Source organism: Erpetoichthys calabaricus, chromosome 16, assembly GCF_900747795.2.
Source record: "Erpetoichthys calabaricus chromosome 16, fErpCal1.3, whole genome shotgun sequence".
NCBI lineage: Eukaryota > Metazoa > Chordata > Cladistia > Polypteriformes > Polypteridae > Erpetoichthys > Erpetoichthys calabaricus.
This window is the reverse complement of record NC_041409.2, coordinates 44727592-44734754: the sequence shown is the minus strand read 5'-3', so window position 1 is coordinate 44734754 and position 7163 is coordinate 44727592. Positions and strand designations below refer to the sequence as shown.

At 35.7% G+C, this 7163-nt stretch overlaps 1 long non-coding RNA gene across 1 annotated transcript; it reads right to left on the bottom strand.

The window, feature by feature from the left end:
- Nucleotides 1–3765: 3765 nt before the first annotated feature.
- Nucleotides 3766–6648, bottom strand: LOC114667009 (uncharacterized). Its single transcript, XR_003718679.2, has 4 exons — nucleotides 6514–6648; nucleotides 4489–4540; nucleotides 3942–4068; nucleotides 3766–3847 (listed from the first exon to the last, which is right to left on the bottom strand). It is a non-coding gene; the product is annotated as an uncharacterized LOC114667009 (long non-coding RNA).
- Between the last annotated feature and the right edge of the window lie 515 nt (nucleotides 6649–7163).

Sequence of the window (7163 nt, the reverse complement as noted above, 5' to 3'; positions counted from 1 at the left end):
AGGCACCCAGGAGGTGAGTGTGTGCTAGTTCACAGACCTGCCACCGGTAGGAATTTTGGGACTAACAACAGCAACGATACCTCCCTCTCGTGTTCCGCTACCAGTTAAAGAAAGTCATTATTTAGGACAAAGTGAGGCAATACTATCCACTTGCAGAGCCACAGCACCATACGTCACCGCAGTTTCAGACCCGCAGTTGTAGACCCGCAGTTGTAGACCCGGAAGTGACGTTTCAGGACTGACTTCGTAACATTACTTTCGGAAGGTTTTGGCCGGTCTCGGCAAGTAAGTCTTCTCCAAGTCAGAACTGACGTCACCGCAGTTTGAGGATGGAGAATCGGAAGATAACTTTTGGAAGGTTTCGGCATGTTTCGGCAAAGCCCGGAAAGTAATGTCGGGTCAAGGACCCGTTCAGAAATTAAAAGATAAAACTGAAAAGGAAAAACAGTACAACAAACTAAATAATACACATCCTTGTGAAGTTCGGAGGGTTTCTGCCATCACCTCGTGTCATACATCAAACTAAACAATACGGATCGTTTCTGTGAAATACACTATTAACATTTACGTTGTGTTCGGGTGTGTAGGAACCATTTAACATATCGACAAAATTAAAATCGTTAAGATTTGTGTTACTTGAAAATAGTTTTTCGTTTACATTCATGAAACGAAATATACAATATAATTACAATGTTTGCACCACGTTAGATTTTAGTAAAACATTAATAATAAAAGTGATTACATTTTTTAAAATGTACTATGCATGCATGCAATATTGTTCTAAACCAATTTAGAATAAACATTTTAGCCAATCTAATATTTTTAAACATGTATGTGAAGAAAACGGCAATACATGTTATACAGTACACTGAAATATGCTATATATTAATTGCCTTACATAGAACTGCTCTAGTTTTTGTCACTTATTATTATAAGCCACCAAAAAAATACTATTAATAACCCTAATTTATTTATATAGCACCCTTCCTATGCCAAAAATTCAGAAAGAACATCAAGACCTATATAACATTGGCTACAAATATTTCCACTAAATAAAGATAAATACAGGATATACAAAACATTCAAATAGAATAAAAGACAATAATCCAGACTGAAATACAACATATAATACTACAACAAATTTTTGAACAAATAACATAATTTGTGATAATGCAAACCCCGAGTCCCTGGACAGATAGAGGGGGTAAACTGAAAGAAGGGGCAGAATGTCAGGTCTGTTTAATGTCTTCTTAATCAAATGAGTTAAAAACAAATGAATGGAGTCAGCTGATGTCATTAATTTTGGGAGGTCATTCCATAGTCAGGGCACTATATACAGGTGAAGACCCTGCTGTCACCCACAGAGTGCAGGTTAGTGGGGGGCACAGAATCGGAGGACCTTAGTGGGCAGGTCAGTAACAGAATTTGATATTCAATCTTGTAAGACATAAGGAGCAGTGAAGGTGCAGCAGGATAATAATAATAATAATTCATTACATTTATATAGCGCTTTTCTCAGTATGGCTGGGATGTGCTCCCTGTCGGTGGTCTGTGTCAGGACTCTTGCAGTTGAGTTTTGAATCAGCTGGAGCTGTGATATACGATTAGAAGTGGCACCTGCCAGCAGTTACTTACAATAATCAATGCTGGATGTGATAACAGCAGGGACAAGATACTCACCATTAGAAAAGGACAGGAATGAGCAAACATAAGAAAGGTGACACAGGTGGAAGTTTAATATGGCTTACATGGGTGAAATAAGAAAAGGAGGAATCAAAGTGACACCGAGATTCTTTGCAGTAAAAGAACGTCTGATGAGATCATCACCCAGAATGGCTGAAGAGGAGCTTGTTTTCTTAAGTTGCACTTTAGTGCCACTTTGCAGGAGTTCAGTTATGTTGCAATTTCATTTTAAAGAGTTTTGCTCTGTTCAGGTTTTAATTTTACTTTAATTTCACTAAGGCAAGTTGTGAGCTGAGAAAGCTGTGATGAAGTGTCACTTTTAACACCGAAATAGATCTAAGCATCATCTGCATTAAAATGATAACCCAGTCCAAAGCTACGAATAACTTGCTCAAGGTGAAGCACAGAGATACAGAAGAGCAGAGGATGTCATTTCATTAACAAAGGGAAGTCAGATGGAGGAACTGCTGTGAGAAATTAAGGCGTGAGGGTTACCCTGGACATGACATAAGCTGCATCGCCACAACGCCATATGCAATAACTTTTACACAAACTGGGACAGGGGCTCCTCAAGATGATGAAGCTAACAATGCTTAGCACAATAAGGAAAAATAAGCCAGAGCTCCCATCTCAACTGCTGGCCACACAGAATAGGCCAGTGAAGACCTTCATGTTTGTCTAAACAAATGACACATCCTTGGTGCACAATGTGACCTGCACAGGGATAGGAGATTCCATGGCCAGAAATGATAATGGACTATAATGCTACAAAAAGAGGAGTGGAGAATTTAGACAAAACATTACACTGGATGCTGGCCACAGGCAATTTTTTCAACATATTGAACATCTCCTAAAAAATACTTTTGTCATCTGGACAACCTTGAACCGAGACTGGAACAGGGAGAAGGAGACAGAGCCATCTTGGAGGAGCAGGGTAAACCATTGGTGACACCTCACATGCTACTGGGACGACATGTGCCAAAGACCCCAGCATGTACAGCCATTGTGTTAATTCAACAGTCCAATCCACAGAGGAACCAATGACGGCACCTGTAGTGTGTATGCATAGTGAGTGTGTTTGTGTGTCTCACTGAGTGAACTGTACAGTTATTACAGTATTGTGTAGAAAATGAAAATATTAAGTTCTGCTTGATAAACACACAGAATGTGATCTGAGAGTAAAGAGTAAACAAGTTATTTACATTGATTGTTAAAATAAAGTGACCATCTGATTTAAAAAAAAAAAGTCCCTCAATAGTACATATGTAGAAAAAATGTAATCATAAATTGAGATTCAACACAATTATCTTTCATGCTTCTCAAAGAGAAATTAAAATACAATGTTTGTAAACTACTGTATTTGTGAAGGACTGAAGTGTGAGGCTATGTAAAACTATCATTGAGTGTACTTCAGTAATGTGTGTAGTGACTTATAAAACCACAATATTACATTATTGCACAGCAGCATCTTCATAATGTCCAAGACCTCAAATCTTTCACTGCTGTACAAAATTATGTTCTGTCCTCCAAGGAAACCCTCAAAAAAAAAAACACTACATTATTATTTCCAAAAGGAGACATTTTTACTAATTTTCGTGTTTGTTCTGTGATGAAATATTTTTTAAAATTATTTTAAAAGAGCCTTTAGATAGCACTAAGTGGGCTTTAAAAATACTAACATAAGTAAGAAGAACTAATATCAATATTTCAAAATGAGCAGCAGACCCAAAAAAAGACTTGCAGTTAAATTGTTTATTTTCAAAAACTATCCACCATCAAAGGAAAACAGAAAAATCAAAGTATTATAAACTGAAATCAATAGAGTATTAATGCACAATAAAATACAAGTAACAATCAATGTAGCAACAGACAATAATTATACTGATTCATTAAATATGCAGTTTACTTTAAGTTTCATTTTATTCCGACATTCCTGAGTGAAAAGTTCCATATCATCCCTAAACTGAAAAATAAATACAAAGGGTTCTTTTGCCAAAATTAAATCTTCAGTTTCGACTGCATCAATGATGTCCTGGAGAGCTCGGCTCTGGTCCTCCTCCTCCATCTCCAGAAAATGGGGCACAGACACGGCACCTCTGAACAACCGTCTATGTTGGCGCAACCATTTTACTGCAGTGTGGAGGTCCTTTTTTATTAGTGGTTCCTTTAGATAAAAGACCACAAAGAGAATTAAACAAAACATGTATTTCTACATGCCCATTTAAATAATATTAGATATTAACTGTATACCTCCTCACCTTTAGTGAACGCCTTTGTCCTGTACGAAATATTCACACGTTAGCCACAGAGAAAGAGATAACTTCCAACAGCAAAATTCTCCAATAGAATAAAGCACCAGCACCTCCTGATCAAGGGTAAATCACACTGCCATGCAGAGGGAAAAAAACAAAGAACATTAAAACCAGTAACAGATATTAACAAATAATCAGAGACATAAGTGAAAGCTTACAGCTGTGAAGTCAAATGGCGCATTCAAGACAAGGTGCAGAGCATATTGTGGAGCACACAGAAGAATTATTTCAAATTAATATTTAATCTATTTGCATACAGTACAGTGCACACTCTACTTACTGCAATTTATTTATAGTAGTTCTAAAGTATTCCCAACCTAAAAAATAAGTTTCTTTGATTTTCTCACCATCAACATGAATACTCCACAATCCACTCACCCAACCAACTGCTGTGGAAGATTCCGAAATTGAAATGGATTCATATCACCTACTGCAAGTTACAAAACAATGACCATTACTTGTAGTCCTTTCAATGACATCCCTATAAACTAACCTTGTTTTTAATTAGTATCCATGTGCCTGAAGATATTCGTTTTGTCTTGTTACTGTAACAAAAACAAATAAGTCTTTCACATACAAATGTAAATATCCAATATGTGCTGATAATTAGGTAGAGTAAGAAAATCTTGATGTAAGCAGAATACAAGCACAACTTCTTAAAGTAGGCATGTGTTGTTTATCAGTATTAGTGTGACTGCATTTTGCATGTGAATAACTTAAATATTTACAATACACACTTGAATTAATTAAAAAAAATTTGCAATGCTTAGAAACTTAAAACGTAATTAATATCAACCTCATTGTTTTAAATATTACATGTACACATAAATTGGTGATCAAAATTAGAGAACATTTATGAACACTTATTTTTTTCAAATATTGTTAATCTTAACTATGCAAAATGATACAGGTGATCACCAGTACCTAATAATTCAATACGAAATACAAAATTTGCAGAAAGAAAATAAAAAGAAAGCAAAACAGGGGTGATATATACTGTGCATATTTCCTGGCTCTTGTAAGCTCTTCAGCCACTGTGTTTTGAATTAAATTAAGTCTGTTATCAGCCACAAAGCCTTACGGTGATCCATGTAGAAGTAATAAAAGCACAGATAAGTTATTTAGCATCATGGAATGCTAACATAATCTAAGTTTTTCAATATTTCTTAAGTAAAATGAAGGCTACTCTAGATACATATTTAGTATGTGTATCAAATGAAAGATCATAATTTTCACTGTAGATATACCCAAGTTTAGAATTAGTGTATCTTGAGTGATAGAGGCAGCTTTCGAACCAATGACTAGCACTTCTGTTTTGTTAGATTTCAACAAATGAAAATTTCAAGGAATCTACTTTCTACTAGGTAAACCTGTATTTTAGAACACTGAGATGGTTCATGTAGTTGATCAGATGAATATCATGGTCTATAGTATCAAATGTGGCACTTACTGTAGATGCTATACTATGGGCCTAAAAATGCAACCATGGTCAGTGGATTGCAAATCATTGAATACTTTGACTAATGCAGTACCTGGGTAAAAATGTTACAAGAGATTACTTTTATTTGCAAAAATATAGAGAACCGCTTACCTACACCTTTCTCTAAATTTTAGAAATACAAGAAAATTGGTCTATAATTTGATAGATCACAGTTAAAAAGATTTTTTTTACCTTAAGAAGAGGTTATTAGCCAGTATAAATAATGTAGATACATATCCAAGATTTAAAAACTAATTTATAATACTTAAATGTGGCTTACCAGAGAGAAAGTAAAAGATCTTTCAAAAATGTAGTAAAAAAATGAAGGAAGATTTAGACTTGTTAACTAATGCACCAAATTCTGAACATTCAATTTGGGCAAAGGGTTTTAATTTCACAGCTTTCTTAAAAACAACATCATTTGACACTACTTCACTGGCTAAATAAGAAAACATAATTTATTATAAAGTGGTGTAGAATTTTGAAGCTTATCCCTAGATTACTTTCTCATTTAAAGACTTAATGTTCACTTCTTAACCGAACAGGAATATGTTTATTGTTTCATTTTCATTTAAAAAAGTCGCGCCCACCCCCCAAAAAAGAAAAGAATTAAAAGTTAAATAAACACTACGTTAACATTCGTTAGGAAATGAATGGATGGATGGCTGGATGAATACAATTTATAAAATATATAACACACAATAAAACGGAACTTAAAAGATCTTAATTTAAGTTAAATATCGTCTTAAAATACTGGGAATTTTCCGTTCATCAAGAACATAGACTGAACTTTGGGCAAAATGCATTTTTATCGTATTTTGCTGACAATGCAACATTAAGTGTCGATTTCCCCAGTTTTTATGAGGCAAACCACCGTAACCAGTGTTGCAGTCATTAACAATTAACTCGCCTGCCAAAGATTACATACATGTAAACGTAACGTTAACTTTTTAAACTGTTTTGAAAAACGTTTTGCAAAATGTACAGTTTTATAATTATAGTTAAGAATAACAGGAATAATAATAATAATAACAATACCGTGCTGTTTTCTGTCATATTTTGTTTGTGCTCGAAAATGCTGCGCTCGTGCTAAAAACCAAGACTTGTGTTCGATAAATGGAGGTGTTGTTTTCGTCTTGCCTAGAAATGGTAACGTCACTTCCGGGTCTAAAACTGCGGGTCTGAAACTGCGGTGACGTATGGTGCTGTGGCTCTGCAAGTGGATGCTTCTCAAGTGAGGGCCCTGTGGCATAGAATGCTGAGTGTGATGGCCCTTAACCATAACAACTGCATTTTTTGTGAATTTAAGGGAATTGTTGTTCCATTGTTACTTCTTAAAGAAAGCTGGAGTCTGCTTAAATTGAAAGTGCTGCTGCGAGAGAGGATCTGTAGCAACCTCAATGGGCGTGGTTTCGTCCCGGACTGATGATGATGTGTCAGCATGCAGCATCCCAGGAATCTCCACATCACTCTGTGGGGCTGTGTCTCCCCTCTCAGCCCGCTCTGCATACGGTGTAGCAGCAGCTTGGTATGTATTTTCTCTATCCTTTACTAGGCCCAATTTTTATTTAGGAGTGGTCAGTGTTAAACTGCTTTAATTATCAGACCAAATCTTGTCCCCACATAATCACTGGAAATGCAGGATCTCAAAAGACCGCTTCTGTTAATTTTTTTCAGCGATCCCTCAT